At 44.5% G+C, this 22183-nt stretch overlaps 1 long non-coding RNA gene across 1 annotated transcript; it reads right to left on the bottom strand.

Annotated features, from left to right (window-relative positions):
* Nucleotides 1-7195: 7195 nt before the first annotated feature.
* On the bottom strand, nucleotides 7196-18510 carry LOC118561767. The gene is made up of 3 exons (XR_004930241.1): nucleotides 18423-18510; nucleotides 7481-7632; nucleotides 7196-7309 (listed from the first exon to the last, which is right to left on the bottom strand). It is a non-coding gene; the product is annotated as an uncharacterized LOC118561767 (long non-coding RNA).
* Nucleotides 18511-22183: the final 3673 nt, after the last annotated feature.

Below are 22183 nucleotides of genomic sequence, written 5' to 3'. Positions count from 1 at the left end.
CATCACGGACAACCTCAGCTGGACTATGAACACCATGTCACTGGTGAAGAGGGCACAGAAGCGACTGTACTTTCTGCGGAGGATGAGGAGAGCCCGCCTGCCCCCGCCCATTCTCACGACCTTTTACAGAAGCACCATAGAGAGTATTCTGACCAGCTGTCTCTCTGTGTGGTGTGGAGGCTGCAGTGCCTCCGACTGGAAGAACGTGAGGAGAGTGGTGAGGACAGCAGAAGGGATCATCGGGGCTCCTCTTCCCTCCATTAAAGACATTTCATCGCAGCGCTGTGTGTCTCGAGCCCGTAACATCATCAGGGACCCCTCACACCCCCACCATAGACTATTCTCCCTGCTGCCCTCTGGAAAGAGGTTCCGCAGCATCCGTTGCAGGTCCACCAGGTTCTGCAAAAGCTTTTTCCCTGCTGCCATCAGACTGTTGAACTGCTGAAGTATAAAAACGGACTGTGTACCACACTCGACCCGCTGATTTGCACATTTGTATGTATCCTTCAATATCGCTGCTGCACTTTTTCCGGAAACGTACTGCAAAACTGTTTACAATGCAACTGTCTATTGTTAAATCACTGCTGCACCTTACTGCATATTTGTTTACATTGCTTACATTGTCTTTACATTTCAATCTGCCTACTGCTCACTGCTGCACTTTATCCGAAAGTTAATTGAAAGTTATCCTGTATTTGACTGTGATTTACCACTGCATTTTTCTTATCCTGTACTGTAAATTCACTGCAAGGTATCCTGTAGAGTTACTGCAATCTTTCTGAGCTGTATGAAAAAACGAAATTTCGTTCTGTATGCACTCTGTGCTACAAAATGACAATAAAGAAAGTCTAAGTCTAAGTCTAAGTCTAATAACCCTTTTATCCTGGAAAGAAAACCAACACAAACACAAGTTTAGACTCTTCCTTCAGAAAGAGGGCAGAAAGGCCAGAAACGTGAGGCTTGTTCCATCACATTCTCGGGTCCATATGCGCTAGTTATCTCTGTCTCTTTGCCTTTATTATCAGACCTCAAAGAAAGGGCAAGAGGAGTCAGGAGTTCACAACATGGGGGTTAAGAAACAAAAGAAAAGGCAAGGGGGTGTTACAACATGGGGTTGGCACACAAAGAGGTGTAGGATTTGTAATGTTCTGCTTTGGTTTGGGTTTATTGTTTGGGTAGGCTAGTTCTCTCCTGCCTCTGGGTTTATTTCTGCAGTAGGTTCTGTCTTGTTTTAGATTCATATTTAGTCTGTTTACTATCTCAGTTATCTGGTCTCTTTATTAGCTCTGTTTTCTATTGTGTGTTTTGTTCAATCTTAGATTTTATGGTCAGGTTTCTGTCAGCTCCCTCAATCGCTTCCACCTGTCCGTGATTAATTAGTTTAACTCTGCTCACCTGTTCATCCGGTTATTTAAGCCTTCCTTGGTTCTCTGCTCCCTGTCGGTTTGTCACTTGTCACCCATGCGTCCGTTGCCTCAGTTTGGTAAGAGCTCCCAGCACATTGATCCTGTTTGTAACCTGATCTGTTTTGTTCTGTTTGCCGGTTCACAGTCAAGTTGTCTGGATGTCTGCCTTACCCTTTTTGGACCTTGTTCTGTTTGCCTGTTTTGATTCCCTCTCCTCACCTTCCCTCCATTAAAACACCGTCAAAAGCATTGCTACAGTGTTTGGCTGAATTCTGGGTTCTTCACCACATCATTCATCACAGTACAAACTGACCAACATGAAGAACCCATCACCAACACTCCCTCTCCGCTCAGGAGTAGCAATGCTTTGTGAGACCGGTTTTGTGGCCAGCATGCTGGCTCACACAGGGTACTTACCAGGGGTCTGCAGTCTGTCCCGCCCCCGTCGATCCCATACAGATCCTAACGTGTTTATGGAGGTCAACGAGGAAGTGGTCCAGGATCTCCGCCCGGACCTTTTCCCACAGCCGGCCCCAGAGGCCTCTCCAGACATGGAGCCGTGGTGGTCACCACGAGTGGACACGGTCCGGTCCCCTCACGAGGGATCGGCTTCTCCACTTAATCCACCATCCCGCCGTCGGTGGAGGAAGCGCTCAGCTGTCTGCCACTCGACCACCAGTTGCAGCGGGCAGGAGCCCAACGAGCCAGATCGGTCACCGTCCACCGCTGAACCCCAGCTTCAGCCCACTTCCTGTTTGGCAGACCGGACTCCCTCGCCTCCCACAGCGGAATTGCCCACAGCTCCCCCTGTTGGCATCTGTGACTCTGAGTATGTGGCCCTGGAGAGCAGAATAAGGAGGTTTGCTCCCATAATAAAACGCCTCAGGGAGACTCTGGCCATCGACTATTCAGCAGCTCTGGAGGCTAGTTTAAAGGAGCTTGAGAATCATTATAGGACGGCTCTCAGGGAGTTCTACAACCGACCCACTCCTGCTCTCAGGGTCTGAAGTCTGTCCCCGAGGGTCTGGCCGACGCCTCAGAACCGGAACCTTTCCCTGAGGGTCTGGCCGACGCCTCAGAACCGGAACCTGTCCCCGAGGGTCTGGCTGACGCCTCAGAACCGGAACCTGTCCCCGAGGGTCCGGCTGACACCTCGAACCCAGAACCTGTCCCAGAGGGTCCGGCTGACACCTTTGGCACCTGCATCCATTGAGCATGGTCCGCCGCCAGCGGGCGACGAGGGGGTCCTGAAGGGTCCGTCCCAGCCCCGAGAGAGGGTCCAGGAGAACCCGCCTCCGCCCAAGTCCCGAGAGAGGGTCCAGGAGAACCCGCCTCCGCCCAAGTCCCGAGAGAGGGTCCAGGAGGACCTGCCTCTGCTCGAGTCCCATGAGGGGGCCTTGGAGGACATGCCCTCAGTCTCAGCCCCAGTGCCGGCTCCCCGCAGCTTTAAAGCTCAGCCTCCAGTGCCGGCTCCCCGCAGCTTTAAAGCTCAGCCTCCAGTGCCGGCTCCCCGCAGCTTTAAAGCCCAGCGTCCAGTGCCGGCTCGCCACAGCTTTAAAGCACCATCATCCACAGCCTGCAGCCTGGCCTCATCCACAGCCTGTAGCCCGGGGCCTCCTGAAGCCTGTAGCCCGGGGCCTCCTGAAGCCTGTAGCCCGGGGCCTCCCTTAGCAGTCTGTAGTCAGGCTCTCCCTTCAGTCGCCTGTAGCCAGGCTCTCCCTCCAGTGTCCTGTAGCCAGGTGCTCCCCGTAGCCTGTAGTCAGGCTCCCTTTCTAGTCGCCTGTAGTCAGGGGCCTCCAGTAGCCAGTAGCCCGGGGCCTCCTGAAGGCTGTAGCCCGGGCTCATCCACAGCCTGTAGCCAGGCCCCTTTAGCAGCCTGTAGCCAGGTCCCTTTAGCAGCCTGTAGCTAGGTCCCTTTAGCAGCCTGTAGCCCAGCGCCGTTGTCAGTCCTTGGCCCGGCGCCCTCCCTAGCCTTTAGTCCGGCACCAGGTTCTGCTTTCTTCCTCTCTACGGTCCGCCGTCTGCCTCTGAGGGTCCTGGTGCGCCATCGGCCACTGAGGGTCCTGGTCCGCCGGGGTCGCCCACATCGAGCTTTGTCAGCATGGATTTACCAACTCCAAACCACGGGAAAAGTGTAAGTCCTATTTTATTCGCTGTGCTCCAGTGCTTATGTTCAGAGGGAACGTTGGAGCCCCATATGGGATCATGGGGTTGGAAACCTGAGCTGGAGCTGATCTCTCTTTTCCTCTTATTAGCGGAGTGATGGTCCTTATTTCTGGATCTTCCTGTGGAGAAATGACACCTTTTACAGCCTTTCTGTCTTCCTCTAACGACCACGGACGGAAAACTTGGATTGTTTGAGGCTGCTGAGCTCCTACATTAGGATTTGCGACCTGCACCATAGGATACAAGCCTTTGGACTGGTCTGTAGAGAACGAATGATCTGATTTACTCAGTCCATCCAGGTCTGGGTACAGATTTGAAACATCCTTGGGAGCATTTAAAGGCTTATACGGTAGTGGTCTGTCTTCTTCAGTTGCGACCATAGTTTGCATTACTGAAGTAGTGTTCTGGCGGGTTCTTTTTTGTTTAGAGCCTAAAATTGTAGGTGATGAAGTGGGGCTTTGACGCGCCGCTCCATCGGCCACCCCACCCCCTCCTGCTGGTCGGGGCAGTCTCTGCCTGCGGTTGTGTTTCATTATCTTCAGGGCGCATGAACATTAGTTGTCTGACGGTCTGCTTTATTTTTTGCTCGTGCAACCAGCCTTTTTTGTGCTTGATTTAACCAACAGCGCGCAATTTCAAGCTCTTTTATTTTTATCTGTTTTTGTTTTCCTGTTTTTGCACTAGGGCTTGTTTCTAGCCGACACACAACGTTTTCCCATTTATTCACTTTCAACACAGCATCTATATGATACTTTTTCTTCCACTTCCCCAAGTATTTTGAATTACTTGGCTCAATCTGATGCATAAACTTTTCATCCCCTTTGGGATTTCGCTTTCTACTTTGTCCTGAACCCATCCTATTTTACTTTTGCGTTGTGTTCATATAGTTTCTGGGACCTCAATCCTCTTCTCGTTTTTAGCTACCTTTTAGGACTTTAACCTAAGTTTCCCCTTTTTTCAGGACTTTACCCTGAGTTTCCTTAACTTCTGCGAGGGACTTAAACCGTTTTGCTTTGAGACACTCAAACTCTCGATTAACTTTTCGGGGAACTTTTAATCACCCGTAACAAGGGACTTAAACCCTGAACGACCGACTTTAACGGTCGCTTAAAACTTACTAAAAGGGACTTAAACCCTGAACGACGGACTTTAACGGTCGTTTAAAATTTACTAATAGGGACTTAAATCCTGAACAACGGACTTTAACTGTCGTTTAAAACTTACTAAAAGGGACTTAAACCCTGAACGACGGACTTTAACGGTTATTTAAACCGTACTTGGTTTATTTGGCTTTCTGTTCTGTTCAAAGCTGCTAGCAATCTGCTCTGCGTTAATAATTGTTTATAAAGGTGGTTTTGCATAAATAGTGTCATGGGTGAGCTCCTGTTTCTAGGCCCCCACTACTAAAACCTTTATCAGCAGCAAGGAGGAGGCGCCCATCCCCATTTGACTGTAAACACATGCAAAGTAACAAAGCATGTTGTCAAAAAACCACTACCAGCTGAATTTGGGTATTTAATGACCTGGTGACCTGTCACACCTTCATCGTTTTAACACTGTTTACAGGTTTAACATACATGCTGATTTTATTTTAATGTGTTAAATGGAGCTTTTAAATGGATGCAGCATGAGTGTTTTTTGAGGAACTATTTAAAAATGATACAGTAAACGGTGCTGTAGAGCATTATTATGCAAAACCGAGAGAATGAGGAAGCTGCAGGTTTCTGTTGTGAAATTCACAGAGAAACCTTAAAAAAGTTTGTTTTCTGCAAAATATGTCTTCAACAACACTGACAAAAAATTTGTTTCTACAAAAGAAACTAAAAGATCAATAAATTCTAGCAGCATTTTATTAAGATCAGGAAAAAACTATCTTGTTACATTCTCACCTCTGTTCCTGTATGTGAGAGTTTCCTGGTCTGAGCTGCAGAGCAAAGCTCTCAGAGCCTCTGACATGTAGTGGTCCACAAAGAGGAAGAGGAGCTTTTTACTGCTGGTCTCATTTGATCCAGCTGCAGAATGGAGGGAACATCTGTCCACAGGCTGCTGGGTGAGTCCCATCTGCTGGATGTGTGTTGGTGTGGAAATGTTGAGAGACCATCACTGCTGCTTCCCACAGCAGAGCGCTGATTAAAGCTCCAACTAACCTGAGAGTCATTTCTCTGCAGCTCTCATCTCTCTGCTGAGCTGCTCAACAAACCAAGGTTAGAAACTGCTTCTGTCACTGTTTCAGTCTGACTGACTCCACAGAGACGCTCCTGCAGGAATTAGAAACTATTTAACCTGCTTTCTTCCTCCCAGCTGCTCTGACTGTGAGTCCCAGCAGATCTCAGTTCTTTAAAGGAGACTCTGTGTCTCTGAGCTGTGAGGAGGACAACAGCTCTGCTGGATGGACTGTGAGGAGGAACATAACTAGACAAACCAGGACTCAGTGTGGAGATGGATGGGGGTACACTGCTGGTTCTACCTGTAACATCAGCCACCTGGACCCAGTAGAAAGTGGAGTGTACTGGTGTGAGTCCAGAGAGGGAGCAGCCAGCAGCAGCATCCAGCTCACTGTCACTGGTAAGATCAGACTGTGGAGTTAGTGTTGATGAAGCTGTGTGGAAATGGATGAAATGCTGTAGTTTGTCTCTGTGTTGAGGTGGATCAGTGATCCTGCAGAGTCCTGTCCTCCCTGTGATGGAGGGAGATGACGTCACTCTGAGCTGTCACACAAAGACCGCTCCCTCCAACCTCCCAGCTGCTTTCTATAAAGATGGCTCCCTCATCGGGACTGAGCCTGCAGGTCACATGACCCTCCACCATGTGACCAGCTCTGATGAAGGCCTCTACAGGTGTAGCATCAGCGCTCATGGAGAGTCTCCATCCAGCAGGATCTATGTCTCAGGTCAGCAGCTTCACTATAGTTTAACATGAAGACTCGTGGTGCTCAGTCCTGACCTTCCTGATCATTTATTGCAGCTCTGATTGTTGGTCAGAAGATCTAACTTAGTTTTCTTCGTATTCTGGTACCGTCTGATGTCTTTGTGCAGCCAATCTTTACATGTCATGGTATTCATTGTGCTGAGCACCGCTGGTTTCTCTCAGCTTCTTGGTGAGGTCCTCTATGCTGAACTCAGGGTAACAGTGGTATGTTGTGAATAGTATCCGTGTTTCCAGAAGCATCATGACAGCTTACTTAGAACGCTCCCAGCCTGCTGTGGACACCATCAGGTTGTAGCCATGGCCTAAGGCCAGTTTCATCAGTCATGCTTTAAATCCTGTCATCAAGAAGACACACAGGTGAACATCATCCCCATAGATGTGCTGTCACCATGGTTACCTCTGCCAGGTGAGGACCCCGTTAACTGCCCCATGAATAGAAACTCTGACCTCAGTACAGAAGTTTGGTTCATCCTCTCTTGGTGGATGTATCAGTGTGGACCTGATCATCTCACCCAGACCCTTCAAAGTCCATCCACCTTCTGGCTGATTTTAACATGTTGGTGTGGTGATGATCTCGTGTTAACAGAGCCCTGGTAGAGGAGTGTTAACCTGCTTCTGGTTTGTCTAAATATGTCATCTAAATATTGACCTGATCAGATTTTACTGTCTCTGCAGAAAAACCTCCAACTACAAGCCCATCCTTCGTTACATCTCCTCCTCCTGTCTCAGTTTCCAACCTTGTGTTCATGCTGCTCTTCCACCTGATGATCTTCTGTCCCTTCTTCATCTCCACTCTCCTCATGGTGTCTCTATATCGACAGAGATACACAGGTAGCAGTCTGATTCATCTACAGACCTTTCAGTCAAAGTAACCAATCAATCAATCAATCAACAACCGTTAGAGATAAATCTCCCCATGTTGATAACTTTTCTCCATCTCCTTCCTTTCTAACCTTCTCTGACTGCAGGAAGTGACCTACCTGTTGCCATGGTGATGACTCCACCCACCAAGGCTGATCAGGGATTGGACGAGGACTATGATGATGTCACCACAGAGCATCACTTCTGAACTGATCATCTCATCACTCTTCTCCTCCTGGCTGATTTCTTCTTCTCCCAGTCTGGAAAACATCTGAACTCATAACAACGACTTCCTGAGATCACCAACATTTACTGACTGGGAAGAAGTGACCATCTGAACTGGACTTTATTGTATTAAGGCCTAGTTCCACCATCTTTTGTCAGCATCAATAGATACTAATGGGACCCTGGACCTCAGGTAACCCCTGGAAGCCCCCTCAGCAGAGAGGCTCCAAGTTTACAAACTAAACAGCTCCGCCTCTTCATTTCTGTCTCTCTCTCTCAAATACATCTTCAAGGCAGATAGCAGAGGAGAGGTCTGTTCCCTTATTCTTTTATTAGCATATAAAGTTTTAGAAACATTGCTTGTATTTTTTGCTGTTATTTGTTTTTTTTATAATGCTGTATTTTTTTATCATCTACCATTTCTCGCAGATTTCTTTAAAATCTCTGTGTTGTAAACAGGTGTGTGTGTGTGTGTGTGTGTGTGTGTGTGTGTGTGTGTGTGTGTGTGTGTGTGTGTGTGTGTGTGTGTTCTGGGATTAAAGCAACGACCAGGAGGTGTTTCCCTCTTCCAGGCCTTTCTATGCTGGTAAAATCACAAAAATGGGCGACGATAATCATAGTAGGGAGGAGCCGAGTCAGACAGGTAAAAACCAGGAGGGCCGGTGGAACTGCGCCTTCAGACCATGATTGAATTGGACTGGTTACAGTTTTGTCTGAATCTGAAGGGATGATTTTGGAATGAACTGGGCTTTATATAACTGCATATCGACTGGATTATTTTGTGTTTTAAAGCTTCTTGAAATAGGATTTGAAAATATATAAATAAATTGCAGACAAGTTTTGCCATCTTTTATATCTCGCACTGAACTTTACCCATTTAGCAAATAATTTAATTTAAATATTTTAGAATTTGGTTACATGATTCACATTTTAATGACACTAAGATAAGATAAGATAAGCTTTATTGATCTCACATTGGAGAAATTCACTTCACTAAAAGACCAAGAAATCAATTAAATGCCAACATTGTTCAAATAACAGTTCAGGAGGAGCTGATGTAGTATGACAGAGAGAAAAATAGTAGGTCTGATGGAGTAAAGTTATGCCTGGCAACGCTGGTAAAGAGAAACTACAGAGGTCCATAGAGTTTAATTTCTATTTTACATTTTTAAGTCCTCACCTAGTTGGTGGCAGTGATGCATTTTTAAGTTTTTTCCCCAGCTGCCTATTCAGAGAAGGTAAAGTAGTGGAAGAGCGTTGACCGTCTTTCTCACCAGAGAAAACTCTTTGTGAGTAACTTCTATACCACCTCTACACCTCTCTGCTGGGGTAACGCTGCTGTAAGAGACAGTCTGCATGGAAACCCCCTCCAGGACCTCAGTTCTAGAGTGCAAGCTGCGTGTCCAGATGTAACTTTCTGGTACAACACAACCTCACACATCTGCTCAGGCCGTTTTCTTGCTGGTGCTCTAACATTACAGGCCCCTAGAACCAGATTGTGATGCTAGCAATTGCCACACCCAGGTCCCCACCCTCGGCCACCACTGACTCCTGTGTCACCCTACCTCAACATTCCTCCTATCTTACGTGAGCTTGCAGCTTTTCATACTAGGCCAGATTAAACCCTAGGAGCTAAGGTTTGACCACCAGATGCTCCCCTTAACCCTGAGTCCTGCAGAGCGAAGGTCAAACAGGTTAAAATAGTGTTACTAAATGCTGCAGAAGTCTGGGTTAGGCTGACAAAATGAGGAAAAAGACATTCAAAGTCTTCAAGCAACAGGAAGGAGTTCAGAAATACTAGACATATTTTATCAAAGTTCAAAATCTCCTCAGTTGTAAAGAAAACCTTTTGGTTGATAAAAAAAAGACGTAGTGGTCCACAAAGAGGAAGAGGAGCTTTTTACTGTCTGCCAACCTGCTGCTGGTCTCATTTGATCCAGCTGCAGAATGGAGGGAACATCTGTCCACAGGCTGCTGGGTGAGTCCCATCTGCTGGATGTGTGTTGGTGTGGAAATGTTGAGAGACCATCACTGCTGCTTCCCACAGCAGAGCGCTGATTAAAGCTCCAACTAACCTGAGAGTCATTTCTCTGCAGCTCTCATCTCTCTGCTGAGCTGCTCAACAAACCAAGGTTAGAAACTGCTTCTGTCACTGTTTCAGTCTGACTGACTCCACAGAGACGCTCCTGCAGGAATTAGAAACTATTTAACCTGCTTTCTTCCTCCCAGCTGCTCTGACTGTGAGTCCCAGCAGTAATTTAGTTTATTTATAATGTATTTTTTATCGTCTACCATTTCTCACAGATTTTTTTAAATCTCCGTGTTGTAAACAGGTGTGTGTGTTTCAGGATCCCTGTGATGGCAAGCCACACAGGGTAAGAACACACCCTACAACAGTTTGCTTTCTCTTTAATTCACTTTAGTTATTACTTTAAATATTCCTTAATTATATTTCTTAGTTTATTCCTTTTTTACCTTACAATGTTTATATGGAGTGCACACATATTAAAACTGCAAGGTCAATTCAGTTTATGTTGTATTAATATTCTTTTCTTTGTTTGAGTTATTTGGTGTTTGGCTTCCCCTTCTGGAGGGGAAAAGGCGTGGCCAAGAGTCTGATCACTGAAGTGCAGTTGATGGCCTCATTGGACTGAACCAAGTGCCTCTTGCCAAGTGGGGGAGTCTTAGGGGGTGTTTAGGATTATTTCATTGTTTGAGTTAGTAGTTATGTGGCAGCCATTTTGTTTTCCCCTATTGTATGTGTCTATGGTTTAGCTAAACTAGTATTTAAAGGCCCTTGTTTGTCATTTCATTAGGTCAGTTTTGTTTGTGTCTGTCTGTGTTCAGTATTTTCAGTTGACCTCTTTTAATGGCATGCCAGTTTAATTCCTGACTTTGTTAAATATTTTTGTGCTTTGGGTAAATAAAACCCACTTTTTGAATCCAACACCTGTGTCCTCCATTATGTACTGCTTGGTCCCTCGACAATCCCCGAGGAGTGAACTTGTTTAGTTAATTGTACTCACGTGATGTTAATTATCCCCAGCCTGTATTTAAGTTCCCTTGGTCTGTTTCCCCGTTGTCGGGTCATTCTGTGTTCAACTTCTACGTTGAATGCTGTGTTTTGCCTGTGTTCTGCGTTCCTTGCATTCAACCCTGTGTTGATTCTGCGTTCCCCTGTGTTTACTCCTGCGTCCTGTAAGTTGCCTTACAATTAAAGTCTCCTTTTTTCACCATGCGCCGTCCTCTGCCTTGTTGCCGCCTAGGTCCTCCCACCCGGCACATGACACAGTAAGCAACCATCAGTCGTGTGACTTTAAGCTGATCAAGGCTTGTTTCTTGAAGCCCTGAGGAGGGGAGATGTTCAGTTTTAACTATGAAACATTTTTCACTCATATTTTATTAGCTTAACTGAATTGAATGTTTGTTTTTTGTTTTTTTACATGTATTATTACTATGTTGGTAAAATGTTATTCTTTTGTTGTTGTTTCTTTTTTATTATTAAAGTAGGTCTGTATTAAAAATGAGATTATGGATCTCAGTGAGAAACCTGTATAATGGGTAAATATAAAACTTACAAGTTTTCTAAAAACTTCCTAAATGATCGGCTAAGATCTACTGGGTCTAATGTTGGATTTGCTGCAGAGCTGGTTAAAAAAACGGAAGAGCTTCTGCAAACCGTTCATAGCACCAGATTTATTGAATAAGAAATAAGTACTTTAATTCAGAAATAATGCTCTGTCACTTCATCACAAACATCATTCAATCTCTGCCCAGCCTGGATGGGTGGAGTCATTGCTGGAGACACTGGCACATCACTTCCTGTTAGAGGAAGTTAGAAAATGAGGATAACTTTTAACACTAGATAAAATCAATTAGACACATAATTCAGTTTTACCTGAGAATTTGTGCTGATATAGAGACACCAGGAGGAGAGTGGAGATGAAGTACGGACAGAAGACCACCAGGTGGCAGAGCAGCCTGACCTGGAGGGAGGCTGAGGTAGAAGCTGTAGCTTCACTGGTGGGTGGAGCTGAGGTTGGAGGTTTTACTGTAAAATTAATCCTTCCTGTTTAGATGATTAAGTGAAATAAGTGAGTTTTGACATGACAGCAAAGCTGCTGACCTGAGACAGAGATCCTGCTGGATGGAGACTCTCCATGACCACTGATGCTACACCTGTAGAGGCCTTCATCAGAGCTGGTCACATGGTGGAGGGTCATGTGACCTGCAGGCTCAGTCCTGATGAGGGAGCCATCTTTATAGAAAGCAGCTGGGAGGTTGGAGGGAGCGGTCTTTGTGAGACAGCTCAGAGTGACGTCATCTCCCTCCATCACAGGGAGGACAGGACTCTGCAGGATCACTGATCCACCTCAACACAGAGACAAACTACAGCATTTCATCCATTTCCACACAGCTTTATCAACACTAACTCCACAGTCTGATCTTACCAGTGACAGTGAGCTGGATGCTGCTGCTGTCTGATCCCCCTCTGGACTCACACCTGTAAACTCCACTGTCCAATGGGTGCGGGGAGGAGGTCAATTCAATTCAATTTTATTTATATAGCACCAATTAATGAAGCATGTCATCTCAAGGCACTTTACATTATAGCAGATAAAGATGTACTATAATGGAACCCTCTTTTGGGGGTGGAGAACTCAGATTAAACTCAAATGTTATTAAAAAATGATCAGATAGGACAGCATATGTCAGCACAAGATCTAAAGTATGAAGCCAACAGTGCGTCGGTTTATACACATTTTGAGCAAAACCAATTGAATCTAGGATAGTTTTAAAGGCTACACTAAGGTTATCACATTCTGTGTCAACATGAATGTTGAAATCACCCACTATAATAGCCTTATCAGTATTTATCACCAAATGAGATAAGAAGTCTGACAACTGATCCAAAAACTGAGTGTAAGGGCCCGGTGGACGATACAAAACAACAAACAGAAGAAGTTTCATTGCTTTGCAATTTGGATGAGGGAGACTGATGGTTAAATGTTCAAAAGAACTGTAGTTATTAATTGGCCTGGGACTAATTAATAAATCAGACTGAAAGATAGTTGCCACTCCTCCTCCTCTTCCCACAGATCTGGGAATGTGGAAATTTGAATAATTGGAGGGAGTTGACTCATTTATACTAACGTAGTCCTCTTGTAGCCAGGTTTCTGTGAGACAAAATAAATCAATCTAATTATCGGAAATCAATTAATTAACTAACAAAGTCTTTGAAGGGAGAGACCTTATATTTAATAGACCACATTTAATTGTTTTATTTTTTGGTTTAAGGTGAGCCGTATTGATTTTTATTAGATTTTTAGGATTTGTTCCTTTTAGATCAGTTTTTGATCTGTTGAGTTTTGGCCGTGGGAAAGACACCATCTCAATAGGATAATGGATGGGTAACAGTACAGAAGCTGCAGAGAGGTGTGTTAAACTACGGCTCTGCTTCCTAGTCTGGACCCTGGGTTGTCAGCATTTAGGAGAACTAATAAATTCGGCCAGATTTCTAGAAAGAAGAGCAGCACCATCCAAAGTAGGATGGATGCCGTCTCTCCTGATCAGACCAGGTTTTCCCCAGAAAGTTCAGCAGTTATCAATGTAGTCCACGTCTTTTTCAGGACACCACCTAGACAACCAGCGGTTGAATGACGACATGCGGCTAAACATGTCATTACTGGTCAGATCAGGCAGGGGACCAGAGAAAATTACGGAGTCCGACATTGTTTTAGCAAACTCACCGAAGCAACAACAACTTTAGTGACCTCCGATCGGCGTGACCGGGTGTCATTACCGCCAGCGTGAATAACACTCTTACTGTATTTACGCTTATCCTTAGCCAGTAGTTTCAGGTAAGATTCAATGTCGCCCGTTCTGGCCCCTGGTAGGAATTTAACTATGGTCCTGGGTGTCTCTAGTGCCACGTTTCTGTTGAGCTCCCAATCACCAGGGTCGGCTTCTCAGCGGGCGTGCCGCTGAGTAGGGAAAACTTGTTAGAAACGCAGACGGGTTGCTGGTGACCTGGGGGCTGAAATCTAGAGCTATGCTTCCTACGAACTGTCACCCAGCCGGCCTGCTTACCCGGCTGCTCGGTTGCTGCTGGAGGACCGCTACGTGAAGTTACTCCATGTGGCTCCGCGCTAGCAAAGGATAAATCTATCAGTTGGTTTTTCAACAGCACGGAGCCGGGTCTTCAATTCTGACACCCTCGCCTCCAAAGCTACAAAAACACTACATTTATTACTCGTACCATTATCATTAAAGGAGGCAGAGGAATAACTAAACATCTGACACAGAGAGCACGAGATAAGGGAAGGCTTAGACAGAAAAGCAGAGAGAAGAGTAAGGGAGGAAGCCATTGTGGAGCTAAAGATAGGCTAGGCTAAAGCTAGGCTAGCGACCTCTTACCATTGTGAAAAAAGCAAACCGTGTGAAACACGAGGGGTTCCCAAGCGTGATGTGCAACAACAGAGAATGTTTTAAAAGGGCTTATGTGTTAGAAACAGATGTTACAGCAAAGATATTAAAGATAAAAGCGAAAGAGTCTGGAGCAACAGACCGCAGTTCACACCATGAAAACAGGAAGTGACACAATACGCCTTACCGCTGTTTGCGGTAAGGCGTAAGGCGTAAGCGTGGACATAACTGATGCTCATATAAACTGATGAACTTACACACGACTAGTCTCAATTGTTTGCCTTCTGCTATATGTATTTGGTCTTATTTGTGCTTTTTGTGCAAGAGGTTTTTGATATCTCAAACTGTATCCTGTTATAGGATAAAGTTTGATTTACGTTTTTTACCCTCGCACCTGTCTTTTTTGTGGCCTCTATCTTTTCACAGAGTAATGGCAGCGCCCTGTGGGCACCATGTAAGGCGGTTCCTTGGCAACAGGGCCTCAGTAAATTGTCTCCCCCTGAAATGTTTGTGATGTTTGTTATGTTATGGTGGTTGTACTGAAACAGCAATTTCCCTCTGGGATTATTAAAGTATTTCTGATTCTGAGATGATGAAGAACGCTGGATGGTCTACTTCCATAATGCTTTTAAGAATGTGGCAGCAACACTAAGTGAGAGCAAGGAATATAAGTCAGGTTCACAGATGCAGTGACTCCCATAACTGGAGCCGCTGCAAATGTTGCTGCTCAGTGCTGATTGCAGACGCTAAACTGAGCAGGTAGAGAGGAAAGTCAGTCACTGCAGGCAACTCTTAGCCAAGACAGACAGCTAATGACCATCCAAGGTCAACCGTTCAGAATGACCATCACTGGACCGAGACCGCAACACAGACCACAACTTCTTCACAGGAGGAGGCAGAGTTTCGTACCACTTCTGCAGAGGAAAAACTCAAAGTACAGTCAGCCAGCAGGGCCCCGTTTCAGAAAGCTGGGTTAGTGGATAGTCAGAGTAGTTTCTGGGGTAAAGTTCTGCATACTCTGGCTTTTCTGTTTCAGAAAGCTCAGAAGCCTTTACCCTGAGTCAGATTATGACACCAAATTACTCTGTGAAACAACTTTGATCAGTAGCAGGGTTGTTTAGGCAAACTGAGTTTTCTCTCCTTTTTTAACTGAGATCTGCAGAAGGACCGGAAAATGCATCTTCTTTTCTGGAGGAACCTGTATGCTGAAGCGCAAATACTCCCCATAAATCTCTGTCTGGAGAGGCTGATTAGACCACAACTAAATGTCTTATTATTTCAGGATGAATATATTTATATGTGTTATTGTTTTTCATCGCTGTCAATGATTTATTCTCCGCCCACACATCTCTTTTCTAACACGAGGGGATATTTATTCTTTATGCCCTCCCCCAACTGACTTTTTCCACAATGAAAAACCCTCCTTCTCTCCCTTCTGGTCTCCTCCTAGTCGACATGCACGAGAATAAACGCCCGCCTCAAGCTCATGCACAATCCTCCAGAGGAAACAAGGCTACATCCAGAGACTTTTCTTCTTTTTCTTTGACATAAATGACTACATGTCGGATAAATAATATTTTCCTCTGTCAATGATAAATAGCCCTCATTGTGCCATTGGCAGACAAAAGTCATCCCAGGTTGTCCTCAGTTCACTGCTTTTTCCTACTTTTAAAAAAATTAACTAGCTTGATTGCACAATTTGTGAACTATTATTATCAAATTGCATCATTTAACACTGCAAGCATTTTTCTTAACCATACAAAAATAAGTTCTGGTACAGCTTCTTTAACTAGGAACTGAGCGATGAATACATAAATAATACATGAATAAACAATCATCATGCAAGAAGCCGAAGATGCTAACTGCTGCTATCTTTGCACATTATTAAAGTGTAACTCACCCTAAAATCAACCTTTTTTGTGGATAAACTGTAAAACTGGGCCTAAGAGTGCTACTATGATGTTAATGTGAATATACAAACCGGATTCCAAAAAAGTTGGGACACTGAACAAATTGTGAATAAAAACTGAATGCAATGATGTGGAGGTGTCAAAAACAAATATTTTATTCAGAATAAAACACAAATCGCAGATCAAAAGTTTAAACTGAGAGAATATATCATTTTAAGGAAAAAATATGTTATTTCCAAATTTCATAGGGTCAACAAATTCCAAAAAAGTTGGGACATGGCCATTTTTACCACTGTGTGGCATCCCCCCTTCTTCTTACAACACTCAACAGACGTCTGGGGACAGAGGAGACCAGTTTCTCAAGTTTAGAAATAGGAATGCTCTCCCATTCATGTCTAATACAGGCCTCTAACTGTTCAATCGTCTTGGGCCTTGTTTGTTGCACCTTCCTCTTTATGATGCGCCAAATGTTCTCTATAGGTGAAAGATCTGGACTGCAGGCTGGCCATTTCAGTACCCGGATCCTTCTCCTACGTAGCCATGATGTTGTGATTGCTGCAGAATGTGGTCTGGCATTATTTTGTTGAAAAATGCTAGGTCTTCCCTGAAACAGATGACGTCTAGATGGAAACATATGTTGTTCTAGAACCTGAACATAGGTCTCTGCATTTATGGTGCCTTTCCAGACATACAAGCTGCCCATGCCACCAGCACTCATGCTACCCCATACCATCAGTAATGCAGGTTTCTGAACGGAGCGTTGATAACAGCTTGGGTTATCCTTGTCCTCTCTGGTCCGGATGACACGGCGTCCCAGAGTTCCATAAAGAACTTCAAATCGTGACTTATCTGACCACAGAACAGTCTTCCATTTTGCCTCACTCCATTTTAAATGATCCCTGGCCCAGTGCAAACGGCTGAGCTTGTGGAGCTTGCTTAGAAATGGCTTCCTCTTTGCACTGTAGAGTTTCAGCTGGCAACGGCGGAAGGTACGGCGGATTGTGATCACTGACAATGCTTTCTGGAAGTATTCCTGAGCCCATTCTGTTATTTCCTTGATAGTAGCATTCCTGTTTGAGGTGCAGTGACGTTTAAGGGCCCGGAGATCACGAGCATCCAGTAAAGTTTTACGTCTTTGACCCTTAAGAACAGCGATTGTTCCAGATTCTCTGAATCTTATGATGATGTTATGCACGGTTGATGATGATAACTTAAAAGTCTTTGCTATTTTACGCTGGCCAACACCATTCTGGTATTGCTGCACTATCTTTCTGCGCAACAATGGTGGAATAGGTGATCCTCTTACCATCTTGGCTTCAGAGAGACACTGACATTCTGAGAGGCTCTTTTTATACCCAATCCTGTTGTCAATTGACCTAATTAGTGTTAGTTGGTCTTCCAGCTGTTCGTTATATGCTCAATATCCTTTCCCCATCCACTTATTGCCACTTGTCCCAACTTTTTTGGGATCTGTAGACACTGTGAAATTTGAAATCAACTTATTTTTCCTTTAAAATGTTACATTTACTCAGATTAAACTTTTGAGCTGTCATCTATATTCTATTACGAATAAAATATAGACATTTACCATCTTTACATCATTGCATTCAGTTTTTATTCACAATTTGTTTAGTGTCCCAACTTTTTTGGAATCCGGTTTGTAGTTAGTTTTGCAACATCTAAGTGCTGCCCTCTTAATGTTGAATTGTGGGTATTGCAGTTTAATTTTCCTGTTGGCTCAAACAGTTGCTGTTTCAGGATTATTTACCAAAATGAGACACGCACAACCAAACTAATCCTCCTTGAAATCAAACCCAGAAACAAGAAGCCGCTCTCAAAACTGCTATCTATAGTAACAAACATTTATCTCAACCTACGTAAAAGTCCTCAGAACTGTTCTGCTCAAAGCTGCTAGAAAACAGCCCATCTGCTCCGTGTTAATAATTGTTTATAAAGGTGGGTTTTGCATAAATAGTGTCGTGGGTGAGCTCCTGTTTATAGGCCCCCACTACTAAAACCTTTATCAGCAGCAAGGAGGAGGCGCCCATCCCCATTTGACTGCACACACATGCAAAGTAACAAAGCATATTGTCAAAAAACCACTACCAGCTGAGTTTGGGTATTTAATGACCTGATGACCTGTCACACCTTCATCGTTTTAACACTGCTTAACAGGTTTAACATACATGCTGATTTTATTTTAATGTGTTAAATGGAGCTTTTAAATGGATGCAGCGTAAGTGATTTTGAGGAACTATTTAAAAACGATACAGTAAACGGTGCTGCAGAACATTATTATGGAAAACTGAGAGAATGAGGAAGCTGCAGGTTTCACATGTGAAATTCACAGAGAAATGTCACAATGAAAAGTTTGTTTTCTGCAAAATATGTCTTCAGCAACACTGACAAAAATTTAGTTCTACAAAAGAAACTAATAGATAAATAAATTGTAGCAGCATTTTATTAAGATCAAGACAAAAAGATCTTGTGTCATTCTCACCTCTGTTCCTGTATGTGAGAGTTTCCTGGTCTGAGCTGCAGAGCAAAGCTCTCAGAGCCTCTGACATGTAGTGGTCCACAAAGAGGAAGAGGAGCTTTTTACTGTCTGCCAACCTGCTGCTGGTCTCATTTGATCCAGCTGCAGAATGGAGGGAACATCTGTCCACAGGCTGCTGGGTGAGTCCCATCTGCTGGATGTGTGTTGGTGTGGAAATGTTGAGAGACCATCACTGCTGCTTCCCACAGCAGAGCGCTGATTAAAGCTCCAACTAACCTGAGAGTCATTTCTCTGCAGCTCTCATCTCTCTGCTGAGCTGCTCAACAAACCAAGGTTAGAAACTGCTTCTGTCACTGTTTCAGTCTGACTGACTCCACAGAGACGCTCCTGCAGGAATTAGAAACTATTTAACCTGCTTTCTTCCTCACAGCTGGTCTGACTGTGAGTCCCAGCAGATCTCAGTTCTTTAGAGGAGAACCTGTGTCTCTGAGCTGTGAGGAGGACAACAGCTCTGCTGGATGGACTGTGAAGAGGAACATAACCAGAGGAACCAGGAGGCAGTGTGCAGGTGGATGGGGTAAACCTGCTGGTTCTAATTGTAACATGCCTTATGCCAATCCATTGGACAGTGGAGTTTACTGGTGTGAGTCCAGAGAGGGAGCAGCCAGCAGCAGCATCCAGCTCAATGTCACTGGTAAGATCAGACTGTGGAGTTAGTGTTGATGAAGCTGTGTGGAAATGGATGAAATGCTGTAGTTTGTCTCTGTGTTGAGGTGGATCAGTGATCCTGCAGAGTCCTGTCCTCCCTGTGATGGAGGGAGATGACGTCACTCTGAGCTGTCACACAAAGACCGCTCCCTCCAACCTCCCAGCTGCTTTCTACAAAGATGGCTCTCTCATCAGGTATGAGCCTGCAGGTCACATGACCCTCCACCACGTGACCAGCTCTGATGAAGGCCTCTACAGGTGTAGCATCAGCGCTCATGGAGAGTCTCCATCCAGCATGATCTATGTCTCAGGTCAGCAGCTTCACTATAGTTTAACATGAAGACACGTGGTGCTCAGTCCTGACCTTCCTGATCATTTATTGCAGCTCTGATTGTTGGTCAGAAGATCTAACTTAGTTTTCATCGTATTCTGGTACCGTCTGATGTCTTTGTGCAGCCAATCTTTACATGTCATGGTATTCATTGTGCTGAGCACCGCTGGTTTCTCTCAGCTCCTTGGTGAGGTCCTCTTTGCTGAACTCAGGGTAACAGTGGTATATTGTGAATAGTATCCGTGTTTCCAGAAGCATCATGACAGCTTACTTAGAACGCTCCCAGCCTTCTGTAGACACCATCAGGTTGTAGCCATGGCCTGAGGCCAGTTTCATCAGTCATGCTTTAAATCCTGTCATCAAGAAGACACACAGGTGAACATCATCCCCATAGATGTGCTGTCACCATGTTTACCCCTGCCAGGTGAGGACCCTGTTAACTGCCCCATGAATAGAAACTCTGACCTCAGTACAGAAGTTTGGTTCATTCTCTCTTGGTGGATGTATCAGTGTGGACCTGATCATCTCACCCAGACCCTTCAAAGTCCATCCACCTTCTGGCTGATTTTAACCTGTTGGTGTGGTGATGATCTTGTGTTAACAGAGCCCTGGTAGAGGAGTGTTAACCTGCTTCTGGTTTGTCTAAATATGTCATCTAAATATTGACCTGATTATGTTTCACTGTCTCTGCAGAAAAACCTCCAACTACAAGCCCCTCTTTCGTTACATCTCCTCCTCCTGTCTCAGCTTCCAACCTTGTGTTCATGCTGCTCTTCCACCTGATGATCTTCTGTCCCTTCTTTATCTCCACTCTCCTCATGGTGTCTCTATATCGACAGAGAGCCACAGGTAGCAGTCTGATTCATCTACTGACCTTTCAATCAATCAATCAATCAATCAACCAACAATTAGAGATAAATCTCCCCATGATAACTTTTCTCCATTTCCTTCCTTTGTAACCTTCTCTGACTGCAGGAAGTGGCTTACCTGTTGCCATGGTGATGACTCCATCCACCCAGGCTGATCAGGGATTGGACGAGGACTATGATGATGTCACCACAGAGCATCACTTCTGAACTGATCATCTCATCACTCTTCTCCTCCTGGCTGATTTCTTCTTCTCCCAGTCTGGAAAACATCTGAACTCATAATAACGACTTCCTGAGATCACCAACATTTACTGACTGGGAAGAAGTGACCATCTGAACTGGACTTTTTTGTGTTATAGCCTAGTTCCACCAACTTTTATCATCATCAATAGATACTAATGGGACCCTGGACCTCAGGTAACCCCTGGAAGCCCCCTCAGCAGAGAGGCTCCAAGTTTACAAACTAAACAGCTCTGCCTCTTCGTTTCTGTTTCTTTCTCTCAAATACATCTTCAAGGCAGATAGCAGAGGAGGGGAGTGTGTCCTTATTTTATTATTAGCATATACAGTTTTAGAAATATTGCTTGTATTTTTTGCTGTTATTTGGTTTTTTTATAATGCTGTATTTTTTATCATCTACCATTTCTCGCAGATTTCTTTAAAATCTCCGTGTTGTAAACAGGTGTGTGTGTGTTAGGGGGGTTTAAAGCAACGATCAGGAGGTGTTTCCCTCTTCCAGAACTTTCTAGGCTGGTAAAATCACAAAAATGGGCGACGATAATCATAGTAGGGAGGAGCCGAGTCAGACAGGTAAAACCAGGAGGGCCGGTGGAACTGCGCCTTCAGACCATGATTGAATTGGACTGGTTACAGTTTTGTCTGAATCTGAAGGGATGATTTTGGAATAAACTGGGCTTTATATAACTGCATATCGACTGGATTATTTTGTGTTTTAAAGCTTCTTGAAATAGGATTTGAAAATATATCAATATATTGCAGACAAGTTTTGCCATCTTTTATATCTCACACTGACCTTTACCCATTTAGCAAAAAATTTTATCTAAATATTTTAGAATTTGGTTACATGATTCACATTTTAGTGACACTAAGATAAGATAAGCTTTATTGATCTCACATTGGAGAAATTCACTTCACTAAAAGATCAAGAAATCAATTAAATACCAACATTGTTCAAATAACAGTTCAGGAGGAGCTGATGTAGTATGACAGAGAGAAAAATAGTAGGTCTGATGGAGTAAAGTTATGCCTGGTAATGCTGGTAAAGAGAAACTGCAGAGGTCCATAGTGTTTAATTTCTATTTTACGTTTTTAAGTCCTCACCTAGTTGGTGGCAGTGATGCATTTTTAAGTTTTTTTCCCCAGCTGCCAATTCAGAGAAGGTAAAGTAGTGGAAGAGCGTTGACCGTCTTTCTCACCAGAGAAAACTCTAACACCAAGTTTGTGAGTAACTTCCATACCACCTCTACACCTCTCTGCTGGGGTAACACTGCTGTAAGAGACAGTCTGCATGGAAACCCCCTCCAGAAACTCAGCTCTAGAGGTCAAGCTGTGTGTCCAGATGTAACTTTCTGGTACAACTCAACCTCACACATCTGCTCAGGCCGTTTTCTTGCTGCTGAGGTAACATTACAGGCCCCTAGAACCAGCTTGTGATGCTGGGAATTGACACACCCAGGTCCCCACCCTCGGCCTCCACTGACTCCTATGTCACCCTACCTCAACATTCCTCCTATCTGAAGTGAGCTTGCAGCTTTTCATACTAGGCCAGATTAAACCCCAGGAGCTAAGGTTCAACCACCAGATGCTCCCCTTAGCCCTGAGTCCTGCAGAGCGAA

Source organism: Fundulus heteroclitus, unplaced genomic scaffold (genome assembly GCF_011125445.2).
Source record: "Fundulus heteroclitus isolate FHET01 unplaced genomic scaffold, MU-UCD_Fhet_4.1 scaffold_71, whole genome shotgun sequence".
NCBI classification, from domain to species: Eukaryota; Metazoa; Chordata; class Actinopteri; order Cyprinodontiformes; family Fundulidae; genus Fundulus; species Fundulus heteroclitus.
Note: the sequence above shows the minus strand (reverse complement) of the source record. Positions and strands in the feature narration are given on the sequence as shown.